Source organism: Ambystoma mexicanum, chromosome 7p (assembly GCF_040938575.1).
Source record: "Ambystoma mexicanum isolate Mex_15411 chromosome 7p, UKY_AmexF1_1, whole genome shotgun sequence".
NCBI classification, from domain to species: Eukaryota; Metazoa; Chordata; class Amphibia; order Caudata; family Ambystomatidae; genus Ambystoma; species Ambystoma mexicanum.
Genome location: NC_090939.1, coordinates 379,028,271 through 379,051,890, shown reverse-complemented (window position 1 = coordinate 379,051,890; position 23,620 = coordinate 379,028,271).

Sequence of the window (23,620 nt, the reverse complement as noted above, 5' to 3'; positions counted from 1 at the left end):
TTGGGTTTTACTTGGAACCATAACGTCCCTTTAACAAAGTTTTTTCACTGAATTTCATAGATTTTTAGTAGCGCAACTTAACCATAACGTCCCTTTAACAAAGTTTTTTCACTGAATATATATATATATATGTATTTTCTTTTTGATGATGGGTCGTTAGATGTCATCAGGCTGCAGCCCTGTATCCACAGCAATTCTACAGCCAATCAATATCTATATTGTACACCAGATACTTAAATCCAAAGCAGTCATTGATTGTGAATGTTTGCCATCTCTTCACGGAGATGCCATTAGTTTATGAACAGGGAAATAGAATCCTTCAATCACAACTTCTGTATTTAGCACTTTTTATAGTAAAAATGCAAAGAAACAGAAGCAACAGGCAGTCACGTTGACATGCTGCGTTATGTATTCATTTGTAAATTGCACAACGTGGAAATGGACAAATGACTGAAATATGTATGAAAGAAATAGGCTTAGAATTCTGCAATGGCGCTCTCAGGAGTCTTATAAAATACATTTCTGCAGCACTAATGGGGATAATTACATTGAAGTGTGCCAGTAGCCCTTCTAAAATACGCACTTTGTAGGAAATGTGTTCACATATATTTAGGTCTCAAACATTCAAATTGACAAGAACAGGCTATGGGATCTTAAATACATTATTTCTTTTCAAACAACTTTATGTATGACCGGTTACAGCGAGACAAAGTCAGTTACATATGAAGACAGCACAAGATGTTAAGAGTTACGTTCTTGTTTCTATTTCATCCCTCCCTTCCCACACAGCCCCACTCAGTTCTCATTCCCTGTGGGGGTTCCATGCCAGCTTGAATCCTCCATTATGGAGCTAGGGCCCTTTATGGCCTGAGGAAACATCTGGCCAGCTGTGTTTGGCCAATGCAGGGAATTGATTGTTGTATTCCAGGATTGGGACCCAGCAGTCTGTGAAGCGGTGTAGTGCTCCTTCTTTTGCCGCTGTGACTTTTCGACCGCCAGGATCTCCCAGACCTTGATCCACCACAGAGCTACAGAAGGGCCCTCCTGTGTTTTCCATTTACGAGCAATGGTTATCTTTGCTGCCAGAAGAAGCTGGGTAATAAGGTTAAGCGGTGTTCCCTGATTTTTGGTAGCATTCTGGCCAGGACGCTCCCAACAAGATCACCTCCGCATTCAGCGGCAACTCGCATCAGGTTATGGCTGCAATAATTTGTAGGATCTCCTTCCAAAAAGCCTGCACTTTCAGGCACTCCCACCACATGTGGAAGAAGGTTCCACGGGCGCCACATTGTCTCCAGCAGGTCGGGTCCAGGGCCCTCTAAAAGTGGTGTAACCGCTCTGGGCGGAAGTACCACCGGTGTAGGAGTTTGAGTGCACATTCCTTGTTGGTTATGCACCTAGAGGCAGAATTGTTTCTCGTCCACATGTCCACCCACGTTTGCTCGTCTATCGGGTGTCCTAAATCAGCTTCCCAGTGTTCCATATAGGAGGGTTTGGATGTTATTATGTCAGTTTGCAGTCATTTACAAAGCTTGAAGATCTGCTCCTGGCGCAGGCCCTCCATCAGCGCATGTTCCAAGGTGTGGAGCTCTCTTCTGGTGCCTTTTTTGACCGATGGCTGTGTGATCTGGTGTCAGGTCTGAGCATAGGCAAACTTTTCGGTCTCTGCTAATGAGAACCGTCTCTTGTAATCCTCAAAGGTAAGTGTAGTGTCGTTCTCGAAGAGTTGTGAGAGGGTGCGGAGGCCCTCACGGGCCCACCCCCTGAAATTCACTGCCTCCATGCCAGGAGAAAAGTCTGGGTTCCGGAGGACCGGAGAAAGCGGGCCGAGCCCACGGGGAGCTTCTTTTTCTGCCGTGCCCAGGCCCAAGATTGCAGGGTAGTTTTAGTGAATGTCAGCAACGTCGGCCAGCGGCAGCCTGACGTGCCCGGTGAGCATAGTAAATCGCTTAGCAGGGGGTGGCTCTTGGCTTGCTCAATGTGAGTTCATTTTGGGGGGTTTATCTGCTCGGCCTAGGTGGCGGCGATCAAGAGCTGGGCTGCTATGTGATAGTTATAGAGATTTGGTGGCCCCAGTCCTCCCCATTTAGCAGCTCCGGTCATTACTTTTATCGGGATCCTAGCTTTGCCCTCTTTCTAGATGAACTTGGTTACTTTCTTCTGTAGCTCTAGGAGGGGACAGGAATCTGGGCATGAGATTAATTTTACACGCCATGATCCTCCCCAGTAGGGAGATTTCCTGGCCCTCCCATCTCTTCAAGTCCTCATGCAGGGGGGGTAAGTTTGCTGCATACAGTTGCTTTGGATTTGCCACAATGTGCACCCCCAGGTAGGAGGAGACCGTGGTGCTCCACTTGAATGAGCATGCCTCCCGGAGATCGTTATAACTTCATTCGACATGTTTACCCACACTGCTTCAGATTTTCTGTAATTGATTGAGAAGCCTACTGTGCGCTCAAATGCTTTGAGTTCGATCAAAGTAGCTGCGAGGGCAGTTCGGCTGTTAGTTAGGGAGAGCATCACATTTGTCTACGTACAGCGATATCTTGAACTGTTCCCCTTTTACCTCCATGCCTGTTATCTCGTTGTTCCTCTGGATTCTTTGTGCAAATTGCTCCATCACCAGGGTGAAGATTAACGGGTTGAGTGGGTAGCCCTGTCTCGTCCCGCAAGAGAGGGAGATCGGGACGAATGTTTTTGATTCATCCTCAGTGATGTCCTTGGGGCTTGGTAATAAGCGACAAGCATCTTGCGGAACATTAGGCCAAATTGGAAGGCTTCCAGGGTAAGCCGCATGAATGTCCAGTCTATCCAGTCTATCCGATCAGAGGCTTTGTGGCGTCTAGTGTCAATACCGCCAGTTCTCGTTGTTCTTGGGCAGCCACTTTGATGAGGTTGAGGGCCTGATGAATGTTGTCTCCTGTGCTTCTCCCCTTAATAAAGCCTGTCTGGTCAGAGTCGATAATGGATGGCAGCACCATCTCTGGTCTGTTTGCCAACACTAGAGTGTTTGCATCTACATTTAGTAGAGGGATGGGCTTGTAGGAGGCACAATCATTTGGGTCTTTGCCAGGTTTTAGGATCATTATTGTGGTGGACTCCTGTATCGCCGGGGTTATAGTGCCTGTTTCCCAGAATGAGTTTAGGAGTTCCGTCATAGGATCCAGGAGGAAGGGTGGGAAGAGTTTGAAGAACTTGGGAGGGAAGCCATCAGGGCCTGGCGCTCTTGGTTTTAGGGTTTTGATTACTGCCTCTACCTCTTCAGCCATGATTGAAGATCCAGGGTGGACCTATCCAATGCTGAGATCTGGGGGAGGTTGGCCTGTATTATGAATTTTTCCTGGTGCCTTAAAGGACAGGGGGTGGCCGTCAGTGTGCTTGAAAGGTGGGCTGTGGCCAACTGCAGCTTTGCTTCTTCCCCTAAGAGGGTCGCGCCCTATGGACTCCTTAATGCTGTAATGAGATTTCGCCGTCTGGCTTTCACCAATTTACTGACCAGAAATGTACTGGCCTTGTTGCCATGTGCATAATAGCTTTGCTTTGTTTTGATGAGGACTTGGGCTGTGTCCTCCGTGTAGTGTGCCTCTAATCTGGTGCGGGCGAGTCGAAGAAGTTTGGCCACTTTAGGAGCCTGTACTGCCATATCGAGGAGCATTGGTTCGTAGAGGGACCAGCGGGGTCTCATGGGGCGGTCTGCATCATATACCCGAGCCATTAGGACTACAGGTGCGTGGTCAGAGAGAATCCTGGTTCCTATTTCCACCTCATCTGTGAGGGAGAGTAGGTGCGAGCTGGCCAGTATCATGTCGATACGAGAGGAGGTGCGGTGGGCATGAGAAAAGAATGAGAAGTCTCTGGTTTCCGGGTGGAGAATTCTCCATGTGTCCACAACCCCCAGTGCTTTAAATAGACAGTAGAGACCCAGGGCGAACTTGAAGTCTTTGGGTGAGGAGTGATTCCAGTAGAGGGTTGGGGACCCTGTTGAAATCTCCCTCTATAACTGTCTGACATTATAGAAAGGGGAGAACTTTCACCTCTAGTTGTGCGTAGAAGGTTTCCTGACTCTCATTCGGGGCGTATACAGAGATTAGGTTGTGTAATTGGCAGTAGAGCTCCCCTTTCACTGCTATATATCTTCTCACCAGGTTTTGTAGGACCTCTCGTTTCCTAAACAGTGTTCCCTTTGCCAGTAGAATCGCTGTGCCTCCTTTCTTGTTATCTCCAGATGCCAAATATTGTTTCGGGAATGCTATGTCTCAGAGCTGTGAGAAGTCTGCAGGGAGAAGATGTGTCTCCTGGAGGAATGCTACCGAGCTATGAAGGTCTCTTATGTGTCGGATGGTGGACTTTCTCTGGTGTGTTCAGGCCTTTCACATTCAGTGAGGTGCAGTGCAGTTTCAGGTGCAGTGGGGAGACTTCCTGTGCTGTTGTTTCAATTATCGGGGGGGACAGGAAGAGGGGGGGGCAAAGTTGCAGGGTGCTGCCTGCTGGTGCTGTGTTACATCTCGTTTTCCGCTGCAACCAGGGTTTTAACATTAACAGGTTGGGCCTCCACATGGCCCAGGTACTGGAGGAGCCAAAACTGAACTAAAAATGAAACCAAAGTCAAACTGGCCCTCTGGGCCCTTGTGCCGTAGCGTGTATTCATATGCTTGGCTGGGGCATGCCGAGGGACGCCCGAGTTCCGAGCGATGCTTCGGCACAGAGAACAGGTTACTCTTGTTGCTTCCTTCAGTGAGGAGGGGGGTTTAGACTTGCTTTAGCTGGTTTGCCTGCTTCCACCTCTGGGTATTTTCATCCAGTGGTTACTTTGTGATTTGGGAGTTGCTCCCCGCTCCCTCTCTAATGACGGGCCCAGTGCATCTTAATCTGGAGTCGTGGGTTCCTCTCCCAGGATGCCCACTGCTTCCTCCAGGGAGTGAAATGTGCGTGTTTGGCCTTCCAGTGAGAACTGCAGCATTGCCGGGAAGGGCCAGCAGTATTTAATTAATGTTCTGGTCTCAACGCCTTTGAACTGTCGTGGCTGCCAGGTCCTGATAGATTTGGAGCGAGGCCCGCTGGAAAGTCAATTCCCCCTGGGTGCGGCTTGCGGACATGATGTCCTGTTTCGTGGAAAAGAAGTGGACCAGCGTAATTACTTCTGGCGGATCTGCTGTCGGTGAGCCCCGTCGACTGCACAGTCTCTGGGTGCGGTCCAGCAGGAGAAGAGACTTGTCGCAGTCAGGGAGGAGGGTTTGGAAGAGGTTGCTAATATATGTTGGCAGGGCCTGGTCCGAGATTGTGGCTGGAATCCCTTTGATTCTAATATTGTTCCTGTGGGCCCTGTTCTTCAAATTCTCCTATTTGCGTTTCATGTTTTCACCATCCTCCTCCATAGACCGGATGCTTCCGTTGCAAGTCTGCGAGCTGCGTCAAGTGGTCCAAGAACTGGTCTTCCATTTAGCTGACTCTTCACTCCATTTCTTCCATTTGATCTTGTAATCCCTCTATGTTAGTCGTGACCTCCCTCATGCAGCTCTGAAATTCTCTCTTAATGTCTGCCAATAATGTTTGCATATCATCTTTTGTGGCCCATTGGCCTTGGGATCTCTCCGGTGAGAAGGTTTGGGTGCAGCTAGGGTCCGCATTCTTTGGTTTCCCTTGCTGCTGTAGCATGCTGACTGTGTCTATTGATTCTGCTGGTTTTTCTGTGCCATTGTCGAGGCTGAGGGCGGGCAGGAGGATGTGGTTGAGTTTGCTAGTCACTCCCCGGAGGGGGGGGGGGGGCGAAATGGGTTCTCCCCAGTGCCTGTGTTGTGTGGGGTCCCTGTTATGCTTTTTGCCTGCATTGGTGGTTCTCCACTTCTGGTGTTGCTCATGGACCTCCTGGCTGCCCTGGAGTTGCTTTGGTTGCGACGTTATGTATGCAGATGGGGATATGTAGTGTTTTCGGATCTGTAAGTGGTTCTGGTTGGGGTCTATAATGCCCCCCGGTTTTGCTGTTCTGGGCTGCCAGTAGGGGTTCGCTTGATGGGTCTCCAGAGTACCAAATCAATCATGGCGTAGGAGCAGCTGGAGATGTGGATGCTATGGGTGCTGGTTCGCAGAGCTCGCCTATCAGTCTTACTGTGGGCCTTTGGGTGCTCCTGTTGCCCATACTCTCTCTTGTTGCAGTGACTAGGAAGTTCGGCATAGGCTGTCATTACTCAGGGGGGCCCTAGGCAAGCTCTCCCATGCCCGTTTGCTGTGGCTCTGGCATTGGCTATTGGGGGGGGGCGTACTGTCGCCTTAGGTTGTGTGTTTTTCCCCACTTGGTGCTCTGACCCCCTTCTGGGCAGGGCTCCTCCGTGGCCAATTGTCAAGAGGGGGTCCGCCTGCGTTGGCCTCCCCATTGCTGGTGGGGAGGGCCCATTGGGAAAGTTGGGAAGGTCCCCTTGCGTTAGGGAGCCCCCCTGGGCATGGAAACTCTCACCTTGTCGGGTAAGCATCACAGAGTTTGAGGCTCACCTTCCCAACCTCGGAGCCTCTTCTCCGTTATGTTGCTTCGGCTAGGCTGTCTCTGACTTTTCCGATTTCCACCCAAGGGGTCCTGCCCGGGGCAGGGGGAGCTGCACTCCCCACGGGGAGGCCCCCAGGGACACGCTCCGGTTCCTCACGTGTCTCTGTTGCCGATTTGCCTTACTGCTGTCAGGGGCCCCACGGCCTGCTGGGGTCCTCGGCCAGTTGCCTCCAGCTGACAGCAACTGTCAGGTCACTGCTTTTGTAGACCTCCTTCTCCTCCGCTCCGGCCAGCGGCCCCAATCCCCAGAACTGTGGGGGGTGGCTCGGCAGGCCCAGGTCCTCCACAGCCTGCGCCCCTGGGGAAGTGAAGCTTGGTGAGGCTCCACAGCAGTTGGGATTCCTTGTGTAGTGGGAGTGAGTTGTCCGGGCAGCCTCTCTCGCTGGAGCAGTGCTTCTCCGGGTGGGAGGCACCGTGTTTCGCTCTCCCCTCAGCGTTACCTGGAAGCTGCCATCTTGGGGCTTTCACAGGATCAGTCGGCGCACTTCTTTTTGCTGCTGCGTTTTGAGGTACTGGGGGTCCGATTTTCTCCCTCCTTCTCACTGTCCGCTCCCGGGCAGATCCCCCACCAGACCTCTGGCTTTCTGCTCCTGGGCTAGCTGAATGCAGGTAGTTTTTCAGATTAGCTCGGGCGTCCCACGGAGGCTTCAAAAAGGCGACCGCATTGTCGGCGCCTTAAGCCACGCCCCCCTCACGCGATGAAGGCGGGAAATGGGAGATTGTTATGTAATTTTGTTTACATGCCATTCTGATGACTGGGCTGAAATGCAGAGTAGTTTTGAAACGGGTCTGTGTACAGCTGTTCTCTTCTTTTTACAGATATATTGCCCTGCCTTTTGACTGATAGCAGGTCTGCTCCCCATCCAGAAAAGACCCCAGCTAAGTACAGGGTTGCAGAAAGTACATGTCTATAAAGGAAAACATAATGCACAGTCCCCATAATGGATAATGCAAGGGCCCTTTCTCAGAGGGCCCGATTCTGAGCTCGGTGTGAAATGAGAAGTGTCATTCACTGATGGAATGACACTTTTCTTATTTGCTCCATATTATGTGCCCACATTCATAAAAGGTACAGAATATGGAGCACGACACTTTACCTATTTTACATGGCGCTCAGAATAAGATCAAGAGGCTAATATTAAGCATCGCTTTCTTTACTATAAAAACTTGTAGTTTTAAACATGGAAAAACATGTGTAGTGGAATAGTCCAAGCCGTAAGGTATCGATTCTGATGACGGTGTAATTCACTGAACCTGTCGTTAAAAGTCCATTCGAGTGCTTGAATATTGTACACATAATATGGGGAGTACCAACAGCTCCTCTCATTCTAAGCCAGTGGTCTTCAAACTCCGGGCTGGCCCACTGAGGGGTCCGAAGGTTGTCCTGGGGTGCCACAGACTCTTTGAAAAGAGATCAAGATGACTGTTTTTAAAATAAAAAAGGGTTAAGGTGACAGTCGAAAATCTGATTATATGTTAAAGAGCCTGGGGCTCCCCTGGACATTCTTTGTGTTCCCTATGGGGGCAAACCCCTTGCTGGGGGGCCCAGAAGCAATATTCTTTTCTCAAAGCGGGGCTCGTTATGAAAAAGATTGAATACCACTGTTCTAAACCCATGATACTTTGGATTTAGGAGTGTTCTTGCATGAAAACCACCACCTTCATAATTGTGATCGACCACAAGATTTCCCATTGGTTCTGACACATTTGTAATGTTCTTTTACACTGAAAAATTCAGCACCTGTGGCCGCGCAGCAGACGAGTGCCATTTGTTTGGTACGCCTGTGCTGGATGTAAGGGCGCTTGAAATTAAATTGTGTATTGCATCCAAAGCCCTGTGCCGGGGGTAAGGAATTCTGGCCTCTCCAGAGATCTTGACCTGCAACTCCCTCAGAAGGGTGATAAGATTTTCAAAATACAAAACTAGGACAGGGCACCAACATCAAATCAGGAATACTTCGGTAGTGGGAAAAGCATGGTTAAGGGGAGGGGGACTGCACACATTCCCTGGGATTTAAATTGTGTGGATTTTGCTTTGACTGTAAGCATGTTTAAACAAGCTTTGGCACAGCCAATAGTTTTGACATTTACTGCTGTTCTTGGCATTTTGCATTTATAGGGACCAGGGTGCAAGGAGGAGACTGGAAAGTTTCAAAGTAGGATGCGATAAGGGGCACAGGTGTGGAAAGAGAATGAGAAGGAAGGAGAATAGAGCAAGGGAGGAAACGATTGAGAGAGAGTGCCATTGATGATGAGCAAGAGGAAATATGAGCAAGAAAGGTTGAGAGTGAGAGGGTAAGAAATGAAGTGAGTGAGAGATGAAGGATCAGAGAAGGTAGACAGTGGGGGTGGGGTGAGTGTTCGTGTTGTAGAGAGAGTCGTGGTATGGTGGGTGGGGGAAGAGCGAGTGGCAGTATGGTGGATGGATGGGGTAGAGAGGGCGGAGGTAGGAAGGTTGGTTGGGGTTGAGAGAGTGGGGGTTGGGTAGATGTGTGGTGGTAGAAAAGTAGAGGTAGGATGGGTTGGGGTAGAGCGAGTGGAGACAGGGTGAGGAGGTGGAGTAGAGAGAGTGGGGGTTTGGTGGGAGGGTTGTGTTAGAGAGAGTGGGGATATCGTGGGTAGGGATAGAGAAGGTGGGGATAGAGTGGGTGGTTGGTGGTAGACAGGTTGTGGATAGGGTGGCTCGGTGGGGTAGAGAGAGTAGGGATAGGGTGGGTGAGGGTAGAGAAGGTGGACATTGGATGGTTGCGGGTAAAGAGGGATAGAGTATTGGTAGAGAGAGTGGGGATTGGATGTGTGAGGGTAGAGAATGAGGGGATTGGGTGGGTGGGGTAGATCAGTAGGGGGTAGGTGAGTGGGTGGGGTTAGAGAGAGTCAGGGTGGGTGATGGTAGTTGGTTGGAGGAAAATAATTTGAAGAACAAATCAGCCTTGGTAGGATTTGTCAAAAGTAGACCAAAATAGCCCAAACAAAACCTAACCAGCACACATAATGGGGGTGGGGTGGGTGGGATGAGAAAGAGTGGGGTGGGCGAGGGTAGAGAGAGTGGGTATTGGGTGGGTAGGTGTTTCTTGTAGAAAGGTAGCCTCATGAGGACACACAAATATTTTATCAAAAGTAGACAATAACTAGGCCATTTCTCTACAAAGAATAGCTCAAAACAGCCCAATATGAAATCCCTGCGCAGCTTGGAAATGGAAAGCCCAACCCGACGTGATTCTTACAAAGCTAGTGATTGGAACAAATATTGTAAGGTAACTTCTCATTGAGTAGCACGGTAGAGGAGTTTATAAAAAGAGTTTTTAGTGATTTGACAGTTTCATGCTGTGGCATTTGCCATTACTATGCCAGCCAGATATTCCCAGTTCAGAACCAACATTCCTTCTCCATCTCTTCTGTAGCAATGGTTTCAGTGATTTTGCAAGTGCCACAAAACCTTGCCAAAACCGAAAATTGTACTTTTGCTCTGGTTGCTATTTCAAGAATGGCTATGGAACAATTTCCCAAGTGCCATCAGTTGATGCAGGTGGCTGTTAACTGAAAGGTTGTGGGTTGAAGCTGACCCAGGTATGGTGAAAATCTTGCTTAAGTGTTAATGTAATATTACCAAACAATTGGTCATTTTATTTGGTTTGTAACGGTTATATTGAATTGTTGACAAAGGGACATTGCGCATGTGCTGAAGCTTGGATTCTGTGATCACCCTCCCTTTCCACAAAACTGGAGCAGGGTTTCTAAATTAAAGAAACTCTCAGGGGTGGCGAGTGGCAGTGAGTGCAATTCCAGGGAAAACCAGGATGTCCGGTCACTGTGCCCATTATCCCTATCTAGCAAACTCAGTTGTGAAGGATCACGTGACTCGTAGGCCAAAACATCTGGAGGTCTGCCACTTGCTTACCCTTGCCCTACAGGGTGTTGTAAGGATGCCCTGTTATTAACACTGGTGATAGATGACAAATGAAGCATTTGTAATTGGCACAGATTGGTGATGTCAGGCAGAATGTTCTCAAATTCCCTACAAAGGAGATAATAACTGAAAGCACCATTCACAAAATAGCATATTCAAAATTGTAGACATACACAGGATTGCTTGATGATGTCTGGACTCACTGAAGATTTAGAATGAGAGCATGATTTAGAATGATAGCAGGGTGTCCATAAGTAGAACAGTGCTTTATCGTCTTTATCATATGCTGGTCACCTGCTACAGAATTGGAACTTCAGTGGCCCCACTCACTTGTCCTATTCTGTCCTTCCTCTTTCTTCGATGTGAATAAATGAAACACCAGCACCAAATTCGACCTTAGTGGAAGTAAAAAAGTCAACAGGACCCTCCTCCCCCAACTAGAACTCTGCATGCTGACACATTGACAATATTCTCGCCATTGTCCTTCGAGCTTCAATTAGCATTTAACACCCGTACCTGGTTGCAGAGAGAGGAACACCTTGCTGCATGATGGTGCATTGTCACTGTGCTTGTTTATCTATTATTTTGGTCACGTTGCTATTTGATCTTATTTCTTTAGTTTACAAGTTTCTTTCCTTGTACTGCACGTTTGTGTGCGAGTTGGCTGACCTCCTTCTATGCATGCTTTTCTCATGGCTCCTCCCTTCGAATCTCGGGGAGTGTCTGGTCTCCACTGCACCTTTACATATTTGTTAGCTTTCTTCAATTTTTTACACTCCTCGGAGCGGTGATGGGGTCGTTCGAGGCCCACTCTTTTATCACCTCACCAGAATCTGCTAATTCAACCAGAGTTGCTATGCATTCTTGTTTGGTGACAATAGGAGGAATATCCAGCTGCATGTTGGTGCATTGCTACTGTGCTTTTGCTGACATTAATATTGTATCTTCTTCCTCTAGTTTAAAAACGTCTTTCTTTGTTCTGCACATTAGTGTGGGGTTGCCTAGCCACTTTTCACGCTTGATTTCCTTGGAGGACATCTCAGGGATCATGGGGAGTGGCAGGTCTCAAATGCCTCTTAACATTTCTCTTTCAGTTCTTCACCATTTTAAAATGGCTGCTATCAAGCAGATACACTCCTCGAAGCACTGATTGGCTCGTTTGAGCGAAGTGCTTTCATTGGGTGATCTAATCCCTCAATAAGTGTCACATTTCACGCAATGATGCAGTGGTCAAGCGCAGGGCACATGCCAACCGCACATTGACATCAACTTTTCCTTTAGCTCTGGGATCGTACCTGACAATCTAAAGGACGCGTGGGTCATCCCCCTATTGAAAAAACCTACCCTGGACGCTAGTATACCCACAAACTACAGGCCAATCACCACGGTCCCGTTTTTACTAAAAATCCTCGACCGTGCAGCATATCTACGAATTCAAGATTACCTTGAATCTAACAAACTCTTGGGATTTAGGCAATCTGGGTTCCGGCCACGTCACGGCACTGAAACTGCCCTCATAGATTTAAAAACACAGATTGAAGATCTAAAAGACAAAGGCAAACTTGCTCTCTTACTCCTCTTGGACCTTTCGGCGGCCTTTGATCTCGTCAATCATGAAATCCTCTGCCACCACCTTAAATCAGCTGCACACTTCTCCGATAAAGCTACGATATCTTGGACTATCTGGGTGTCACTTACACCAACTACGCCGACGACACCCAGATACTAATCCCTATCTCAGGTGACTACACGGCTGACTCCCTCGCTGTCAATGTCATCTACCAGGTCATCCAGGCGTGGATGGTTCAACACATACTCTGTACTTAATGATGAAAAGACTGAGCTCCTTATTCTTGGTTCGCCACAAAAACTTACCAAACTCGACCCTGCGTTCAAGTCCTTCATCATCGATGGGAATATTATCCCAACTGCCAAGGACACAAAAACCCTAGGGATCTACATTGACTCGACCCTATCCCTGACCAGACAAACTAACTCAGTCTCTTCCGCAGCGGCATATACCTGCAAGCTTATTACAGCCTGTCGCCCTTTCCTCTCCGCAATCAATTGTGTCACCCTGGCTAGAACTCTTGTATTATCCAAGATTGATTACTGCAATGCACTGTCCCTAGGCACCAATTGCTGCAACCTAAACAAGTTGCAAATTGTCCAAAACAATGCGATTAGAGCTGCCCTCAACATTCCTAGGCGCCAACACATATCCGACACCTGACGCAATATTCGCTGGCGCTCAGTCCCACACCATATCTCCCTGAAAACCCTGGCTCTTACCCACAAATGCCTTCATAACCAAGCTCCCTGCTACCTGGCCAACCAATTTGCCCTCCACAACTCCATTAGACCACGCAGAATGGCTCATTTAAACTGCCTTGAGGTTCCACGTTTCAATCTCCAAAGATCAGGTGGAATTAGCTTCCCTATCTTGGCAGCCAAACTCTGGAACAAGCTTCCTAATGAGCTTAGAGCAGAACCCTCATTCCCGAGATTCAAACACCTTACGAAAACCTGGCTGGCCGCCCAGGACATTTAGCTCTGGGTTCTCTGCTTAATTTGTACATGTATATATAATCTGTTTGTCTTCTCATTGCTATTACTATACCTGTAAATTCTGTATTATACTTGTAAACTTTGTAATTATGGTTCTGTCTGTTTTTCTTATGTTGTAACTAAGTGATGCGCCCGGTTGCCCCTGGGCCTGGTGCGCTATACAAATAAATAAAATACAAATACAAATACAAACCCTAAGTCAAGTCCATCTGTATCCGTCTGAATGCTAGACGGGTACCCGGATGTGGATACTTTGAGGGTGCTATAAATAGTGAAAAGCAATCCTATTCTGCCAAAGGAGCTCTGGGATGTTTCACTCTATACAACCATTATCTCCCAACATTTTACATATATTTTTTCAAAGACCCATTCTTGAGTTCGCATAGTATGTCTCAACTCAAGATAAACACTTGGGGTGTTTCAACCCCTAATTTATATTTCATTAATGGCAGATCAATTCCTAAGTAAAACCTTTTTTGTAGAGAGCTCATTGCTGAAGTCAACCAGTCATGCCTAAATGAGGTGAAGATCTTTGTTTTGAAAGATCTCTGTATTCATAATAATAAAGCTCATTATCAGAACCACCAATCCAAAGTAGGTGGCAGGGGTTGCATTGAAATGTCACGAACACTTGCAATTTGCTATTCCATGCTGTAAAGATGTTGTTCTGCTCTATGTTCAATGTCACACCATACACAATTGCCATATACATATTATTGTCTTATGCAGACAACCCACGTGTGCACCTCTTTGTGATACGCATAGTTGGATCTAAATTTAACATTGGTTGTAAACCTCAGTCGTTTGTCGGACTGACGATTGAGGTATTGATTTCGATATCTCTTACTCAACCAAAATTAGATCAGATTAACAGCAAAACTAACAAAATCCCAACCACAAAATGAACGACTGTGACCCGCTCCTTCAGTTGCTCCCTCTATCAATTTCAAGGATTTAAATCCCCAACAAACATACGAAGTACTGCGCAGAGGTTTCACCTTGGCAATAATCTTTCAAGCTCCAATAAAATATGTCTCAAATAAAACAACGAAGTTAGCTTCACCAGCTGTGTTAGTTCTTATCATTTAAAAAGGAAAAACATAATCTACGACAAGCAGAGGGCAAATGGCGCAGACCAAAAATTGTAAAAGGGCATTAAAACAGATATCCAGAAATTAAAAAGGAAACATTCACAAAAACATAATATTACAATACGATCTGCTACCCACATAACCAAAAGCATGTTCAAAGACTTTGGGGAACATAAATCCTCCTCTTGCTGCATCCAAGATGACATGTGTAGTAATATGTAAAGCTGTTGTGCGCGCCGTCATGCGAGTCCCCGCTCCTTTGTTTGTATTCTAAGTGAAGGAACTCGCGCGGCGGTGGTGACAGTTGGAAGGCCTGAGGTGAAGGCGTGTTTTATCAGCGGGCTCACCATATTAAACTTATCATAATCGCTACACTCACTGTGTCACTTGAATCATTATAATGGCGACGAAGGTGGTTGGCGAGCCCGCGGTGAAGGGAGGAACCCTGTGTCCCAGCACACGTGTCCTGCCGACTCCCGAGGACCACTGGTGGGATCCGGCGCCTCCCGCTCTCCCGGCATCAGGGAGAGAGCATAGTGCGAGGCGCCGCGTAGCTGAACGCGAGAGCCCACGTCTCCATTGAGGTGAGGATTTCACGGGGAGAGCGGGGAGGTGCCCACACTGTTAAGGAAGTGGGCGGGCCAACTAGTTGATGTGGCAGTAGCCTAGACGTGTCCAGCCCAGTAGAAGTCAAGCGAGCGTTTTGCTCAAGGAGCCACGCCTCCTTCCACATGCCCAGGACCAAAAAGGGAAAATGGAAACAAGCCCTACTGTTCACAATATATGAAACAGTAAACAAACACGTTCACAGGACTTTCTCAGTGCAAATAGGAATTAGAACAGTCACAGGCGGATTGGAAGGAAAGGAGAAGTCAAGAAGTGCCATAGCTCAAGCAATGTCCAAGAATGTAACAAGCACAGTTTTATCATGACTCCACGTTGGATTAAAGTTGCAATTTATCAGCAAAATAGCTACTGAAATTTTATAAACCTAGTTTAAAGAAATAATCCTATCTGTAAGGAGTGCTATAACCATAGCATTTGAATACTTTGACCATGGCTGCAGCTAGCATGGCTCCAACTCCACCTTTTTTAAAGGAACCAGGGGTCCCACCAATAAGGTGGCATAGGTGGAAGAAACTTTTTGATACCTATTTAGTAGCAATTGGAGGGGATACATTTGCTGCTGCATGAAAAGAAGTGATTCTTTTACACAATTTAGGCACAGAAGGTCGAAGTGTATATGATGGTCTCCCGCAACCTCCTCAAAAAGGTCAAGGAGAAGTGGATCAGTATACTTTAGCTGAAAAGAAACTGGAGATTCATTTAGAAGCAAAGAAAAAGAAAAACATAACATTTGAGAGACACAAGTGTTTTCAGAGGCTACAAGACACCAATGAACCTGTAGAGAATTTTGTAGCAGCATTGAGATCTCTTAGTCACACATGTGAATTTGGTCAATTAACAGACTCACTGATACAAGACCAGTTAGTACACTGTACAAACAACATGAAAATTCAAGAAAGACTATTGACAAAGGATGCGACTGTAGAAGTAGCAGTGGAGACTGCCAGAAGCATGGAGCAGACACACAAGTACATGTCGACCATGAAAGGAGAAAAACAAGAAGGGGAGGTGGCAGCTGTGAGAGGAACCAGGAAAATGAGCTTCAATAAGGAGAATAAGTGCTATAAGTGTGGAAGCAACCAGCATATTTCCACGAGTGCCTTCTGTCCAGCGAGGAACGTATCATGTTTAAAATGCAAAAAGAGGGGCCATTTTGCAAGAGTCTGCCGGGATGCAAGTCAAGTGCAGAATATTGAACCTGGAACAAGAATCCCTGAGCAAGAAGAAAGTATGGTTGCAGTCCAAAATATACCAACCAAGCACGTGTTGGAGATAGCAGAAGTTTCTTATAGAGGAAGTGCTCCTACCAATGTGTTTATGGTGAATGAAAGAGTTATTACACTAAAAGTAGATAGTTGCTCACCCTGGACTCTAGTATCAAAAAGAACATATGAGAACTGGTTACAAGGATCCATCACAGATCTTGAACAGCACAACATTGAGCCGTATGCTTACGGAAATGTAAGAATTGAGATATTGGGGAAGTTCCAAGCGGCTATCAAGTACAAAGGAAGAAGTTGTGAGTCGGAGATATATGTGACGCGAGAGGGATCTTCTCTGTAGGGTTGGGGTGAGCAGCACAAACTAGGAATTCGAATACAAGCTAATACGGAAGAACCAGTTACTGTTGCAGAAGTAAAAGACAAGTGGGAAAATAAGTTTCCTAAAGTGATTCAAGAGGATCTGGGGATGCTCAAAGGGTTTGAGCACAAAATACGATTAAAATTCGGTGCTATACCAAAAGTGCACAAAGTGAGAACAATACCTCATGAGTTGAGAGAGAAACTGAAGTCAGAAATTGAGACTTTGCTACAGAAAGGAATCACAGAACAAAGTGAAAGTTCCGAGTGGTTATCTCCTATAGTGGTGGCAATGAAACCAAATGGACAAATAAGACTTTATGTGGACATGAGAGATATAAATAGAAACATACTTGTGGATAAACATCTGTTGCCAATAATTGGGGACACATTATCAACTCTAAAGGGAGCAAAAGTTTTTTCAGTGATCGATCTTTCTCAAGCATACCACCAAATTCCCTTGAAAGAAGACTGCCAGCATTTGACTGTGTTTATAACGCCTTTTGGCACTTTCAAATATTGCAGAATGCCGTTCGGGCTTGCTTCTGCAGCTTCGGGGTTTCAGAGAGTGATGGACACAATATTGGAAGGGATAAAGAACATTATATTTTTTCAAGATGATATGCTTATATATGCAAACGATGTGGCTGAACATGATGAGGTTTTAGCAAGTGTGTTGAGCAGGCTGTCTGAGGCAGGTTTGACTGTGAAGAGGGATAAGTGCAAGATTGGGGTTAAGACGGTGGAATACCTTGGGCATGAAATTGATGGGAGTGGGGTGAGACCAAAAAGATGCTTAGTGGATGCGATAAAGAGTGCACCGGTGCCATCTAAAAAAGACCAAGTGAGATCCTTTTTGGGTCTTGCTGAATATTATCATAAGTTTGTTAAAGACTTTGCGATGGTGTCTAACCCAATGAGGATGGTACTAAAAAAGGGTGCCAAGTTTGAATGGACTTTAGAGTGTGGGGCAGCATTTGAGAAAAATAAGGAAGCGATTAGTGAAGCGCCCTCTATTGGAAAATGTGATCATTCAGATAAAACAGTACTAGTAGTTGATGCAAGTATAATAGGACTAGGAGCAACGTTAGTGCAATATAACAATGATAATAGGGAAAGAGTAATTGCTTTTGCATCAAGGACATTGAAGGGAGCGGAATCTAAATATTCTGTTATTGAAAGGGAGACATTGGCTATGTTCTAGGCCATTACGCACTTTAAGTATTTTTTGTGGGGCAGGCGTTTTATTGTTAGATCCGACCACAAGCCACTAGCACAAATAGTTGAGAGTGGAAGATGGGCTTTACGCTCTCCAAGGATAAGCAGGTGGGGTTTGGGCATACATGGATATAATTTTGAAGTGAGTTTCCTTCCGGGAAAAGAAAAATAGTGGCGGATTGCCTGTCCAGGTTGCTGATTGGAAACGCTGAAGCTGAAGTTGATAAACAGAAAATGGAAGAATCAGTAGTGGCTGAGGTTTTGAGTGCAATCAGTCAGGAAATGTGGTCCAATGGAGAAGATTCTGATCAAGAACTAAATTTGGTTAAGGAGTGGATGGTAAAGGGTTGGCCTCAAAAGAGAATTTTGGAAACGAAATTTGATGTATGGTGGGAACTCAAGGAAGAATTGAATATTTTAGAATGTAAACTAAGGAGAGGGAGGTGTCTAGTTCCACCAGAGTATGTCAGATCTAATTTGTTAGAACTTGCTCATGAAGGTCACCTGGGAGAAAGTGCTATGAAAAGGAAATTACGTCAGTATTATTGGTGGCCACAGATTGACAAGATGGCTGAGAGGTGGGTGAAAGACTGCATGGTATGTCAGGCAAGTGACAAGACTAAAGTGGTACGTGAGACTCCATTGGTTCTTAATCCTGTTCCTACTCAACCTTGGTCCAAAGTTGCAGTAGATATCATGGGGTCTATAAAAGGATTAGGTGAAGGTCTGAGATTTTTTTTTGTGCTAATTGATTTTCATTCAAAGTGGGTTGAGTGGGAAGCGGTCAAAGAAGTCACAGCCAAAGAGTTGATAACATTTTTAGAGAAAGTATTTCTTAGAGAAGGTGTGCCAGCAGAACTTGTCTCGGACCACGGAGTTCAATTTGTGTCAGAAGCGATGAAGAGGTTTCTTGATAGTTACAGCATAAAGCACATCAAAACGGTGTTGTATCATCTCAGGGCGAATGGGAGGGTGGAGAGAGTTAAACGATGGTTGAAGGAAGGCTTGCAATTGGCAATGAGAGGAGGGCAACTTTGGAGAGAGGTTTTGAATTTATTGACATGGAGTTATGTCACTACCCCGCATTCAGTGACAGGAGTGTCACCTTTCGTCTCCTTGAAAGGGAGGGAACCAGGAACAAAAATGTGTCCGGGTTGGTTAGGTGTAGCTAAAGTGGTTCATGTGGATAGAGCACAAATATTGAGACTAATAAATGCCAGCCAAGTAAAAAATATAGTCAATTTCAATGTACGTGAAAAAGTGAAAGAGCGTGAGTGGAATGTAGGGGAGAGAGTGAATGTAAAGAATCCTAGGTTAGTGAACAAATGTTTAGAGAGTAAATACTTGGGGCCTAAGAAGATATCTGCAATTAAGAAGTCTGTGGTAATTTTGGAAGGTGGTGAAGTGTGGTCAAAAGGAAGAATTGCGAAAGTGTATGGAAGGGATGAGAGGATTGTGAGTGCAGAGAAGCAGGTTGAAAAAAGTGGTGAACATGAGGAGGTGTCGGTTGGAAGCAAATTTAGGAATACTGGAAGGATGAGATGCAAACTGGTCTGGATGAGAGTCTATACAGCATGATTTATAAGTTAGTTGTGGGTGATTTAAAATGTATAATTTATGCACATGCTATACAGTTGATGTTGTTCATACTTTAAAATGTTACATGTTGTTGATGTTTTTCACGGTATTCCATTCTTTTGGTTAAGAATTTCTTTTTATGTTGAAGTGTTTTTTTCCTTCCTAAGGGGGGAGATATGTAGTAATATGTAAAGCTGGTGTGCGCGCCGTCACGCGAGTCACCGCTCCTTTGTTTGTATTCCAAGTGAAGGAACTCGCGTGGCGGCGGTGACAGTTGGAAGGCTTGAGGTGAAGGCGTGTTTTATCGGCGGGCTACACTCACTATGTCACTTGAATCATTATAACATGCCTTCATTACAGCTCTAAGAAAATATTGCCTTATTTTTCTCTCCGAAAAGGTTGCTACGATACAAACTGAAACTCAACTGAAGTGTCCTACACCTGACCAAATAATGGCCTTTATTGTTGTCATTCTAACAACTATCCACTCTTTCATTTTTTTTTTTACAGCTGTATACATGGTCTTGTTGAATTCATAGGCTAAAGTATCAGGTTCACACACAAGATTTGTGTCTGGAAGAATTCTCAAGTCTCCTTCATCTCTGCTCGTTAACAAATCATCAATGTTTAGTGAATTGCCAATACTCATGAACTATGTTGTGATACATCCTCTACTAACGGCTTCCCTATTTAGGTAAGCTAATCGAAGAGGCGATAAGCCTTCAAAGCTAATCGAAGTGGAGATAACCCTTCATGCAAATAGCCATACCGAATATGGCAACATACTCAATGATAAACATGCTGGGTCTCGATCAACTTACAATACCCAGATGGTTGTAACATGCATGGTGGACTACATCGGTTGGCTTGTTGGTGGCAGTGGTATGAGAGTTCTGGTCTTGTTAGCATTTCAACTGCCTTCAACACCACCAAACAGTCCATAATCCTGGGCTGAATTGATCAATTTGGGGTGTTTGGTTCTGTGCTGTCCTGGGTCTAAAGCTTTCTATTTGCAAGATTCCAATCAGTGACCACAGAGACATCTGAGTCTTGGTCAAGACCAGTATGGTGCGGTGTACCGTTGGGAAAAAGAGTCTCCTCTCAATATTCAATACTTCTCCAACCATTAGCTGATCTATTTCATTCTTTCGGAATGTTGTATTAGATGTACGAATATGAAACACAAATTCTGATACATATGAACGGAGAGATGTCTCCCACCATAGCCAGTTTTGCTTATGTTGTGGTTTTTGCTGGCCAGTGGATAAACGAGAAGCACTTAAAGTTCAATGCAAGCACAATAGAGATTCTATCCTGTGACCCAAGCACATTTGCCTGGAATTATGCTCTGTGGCCTTCAGATCTAGGCACATTATCATCTGATAGTGTACAGAACTTTGGTGTCATTTTGGAAAATCTGCTAATCATCATGCCCAAATAAATAAAGTTGCATGGTTGTGCTTTATTCAGATTTGACAACCGACATGTGTTCATTTCTTCCTGAATTAATTTTTGTAAGAATGCTCTTAGATCCTCCATGATGTCTCATTCTCAGGCTTCAGAAAGTTATACTGCCAAGCCCTTACTTATCACCCTCTCAGCTATGAACCAGCTGCCTTGGATGCCAGTAATTGAATGGATACAATTTAATATCCTATGCTTGGTTCATTAAGCCTACATTCACAAAGGACAAAGCAGTTTCAAAAGTATCGGACAAAGCAGACCATGAAACTATGCCCTACACTTTCTGTCAGTTCCCAAAAGATGGGGACATTGCTCTCTTTTTGAAAAACTGATATTTTGTGGAACTCTCTCGCACTCTCTATTTCGAAAGAACAACAGGAACACCTGATGAACAGAAAGTTTATTAAAGCCATTTCTAGTTCCTACCTGATGTCAGGACCATCAATGATGGGTAAATGGACAGTATAGATGACACCCAGTGCCATTGTCCCCTTGTCGGCATAAGTTGTACTTTTAAAGAATCAAATAACATAATTTTAGTGAACACGTCACAAGTGGAGCGTGGCTTAAATCAAGAACATAAAATTCCCATCCATATTAGTGTTGATTAAATATACAATTTGTACGGCATCTTAACATACAAAGACATGGATAATATTTGCCTAGATGTCTTTAATAGACCAATGAATCCCTGTGTGATTCAAGATAGGGAATATGCATTCCCTGGCCAGACAGGGGGTCAGTATTATGCTCATGCAAAGACTACTTACTACCAGTGGAGTTGCTAGACCAGACTGTCATCTTTATGATATGCTCAACGTAACACATATCCAGAAAGTGAGTCTTGGATGCTGTTACTTTGGAAGGATGGGTCACCAAAGAAAGAACTGTCAATCTCTTCCTGTTCTAACCATTCATTTCCCAACAGGTGAGTGTAGAAAAGGACACAACCATCAAAGGGTATCTTAAAGTGAACAACATCTGCTTTTCAACAGTAGAAATGATAGAATTGAAAAAATAAAATGGAGAAATGACCGCATGTTTTTACTAATTTTTTTAGGAATTTACAGATATTTTAATAAAATATAGGTGTGGGCGGGGGGTAATAGTTAAGGTAGGGGCATTGGAGGGGAGAGGGTGTCTCCCCGCATTTAAACAAAAAAACTGTAATTTCTCCATTTGATATTTTCATGGACAACCATTCTCAACCACAAGTCTAGGAACCAGAGTAACCAATTCATATTCCTTCAAAGAATGTATCATGTATGAACGTGGACTAGCTAGAAAAGCCTGCTTAGAATATGTTGAAATGGTGTAAAGCAACTCCCCCTGGAGAAAATAACCCATGTGAGATATCCACTTCTCTAGCATCTGAAAGTCTATAACAAGACACACATACAGAAATGTCTGGCTGGCTGCTGCGGAGACAGAGCACTATAATAACATCTCATAATGACACACAACAGGAATTCCGGGGGGTGGCAGCAAATGCACTTCTTACAACAGAAGACACATCAAAGGACATTCATCTGCCAGGAAACCATCCACATGTTTGTGACCCCATGATACTGTAGAATTATAAATACCAATCATTCTGAAAGCATTACCATTTTCCAGAAAGGATGCAGAAAATCATAAGATGTTCACCACAGAAGTTGAAATGTTATCAAAACCCTTTTTATCAAACAGGGAATACCTGGCTGATTAAGTTGCCTTATTGCTGATTACCGGAGAAGGACCACAAATATTCTCTAACCAGCCCTGAAGCTGAATAGAAAAGCCTGCTACCTGTAGGGATATATGCCAGTAATATTAAAAGCAGCTAGAAAAATGGGTCAAGATGCCAGTAATTTTAAAATCAGCCAGCAAAATGTGTGCACATGACAGATGACAGTCATTTTAAAAGCAGCCAGGCAAATGGGTAGTGTAAATGCAGAAAGAAGACAGTAAATTATGTGAAGCATGTGAAATGCCACATTGATTCATTATCACAGTAAATTAGGCCTTCCACGGCAAAGCAGAATGCTAAAAAAAAACAGTGAATTCAAAGTGCATTATATATGAAATTATGAAAATTCCCATCTGTGTAAAGTTGCATTGAGAGAAATAACCCACATTAAATAACTAACTTCCCTGTTAATGATACCCCAATAACTAAATAGTTCTCCTGATTAACATTGCAATGCAATGACAAAAGAACATGGATGGTCATTCTGTCTTAGTTTTTCTACATGGAAAAGAAATTTGCACAAAAAGAAAAACACAATGAGAAATGAATGGGCTGTTTTTTTCATGCATTCCGAGAGTCCTTTGTGTGCGAAGGAAGCAGGAAAGCCATTTGATACATATACCAACTCCTGCAGAGGATTGGTCCGTGGTATCAGTTAGCCCAGGAGGTTATTTTGAAAACAAAATGTTTGATGTTTTCTGTTACACACACTAAATGACAAAAGGACAGAATGCCATGTTATAAATGTTTTCCATGTACTGCAATTCCTGTTTATATTTTTCTTCTAGGTAACCACGGCAGTGTTGATGTGGGTAAAATTTGGGGAATGCATTGTTGCCAATTGAATTATGCTTTTATTGTAAATGACATGATGTTTAACAGATTCATAAAGTGAAGACTGACTTGGTGTAAGGATTTTTTTTTATGTCCCCAAGGCTTATTATTTAACTGAGGGGAGATAACTAGGAGGTGCTCTAGTGCCTACACCACAGTGGTAAAGTATTTACGGCAAAAAGAAAAGAGACAAAAGGGAAAAATAAACATGCAAGTTAGAAAGTTGGTGTGTTGTGTGAATGCATTCAGCCATGCATGTCTGGGCTGAATAGAGATCTCCAAGGGCATAGGCTGGTGAAGTAGATACGTCATTAGCACAATTTATACACTGGCCCTCATTACGACCCTGGCGGAAATCGAAAAACGATGGCGGAAATGCAATACCGCCATCGAATAGCGCTCGGTGCGACTATGACCCGTCACCGCAAAGTACGATGCCATTAGCGACACCGTAGTGAACGCCAACGCTAACTGCACCAAGTACGC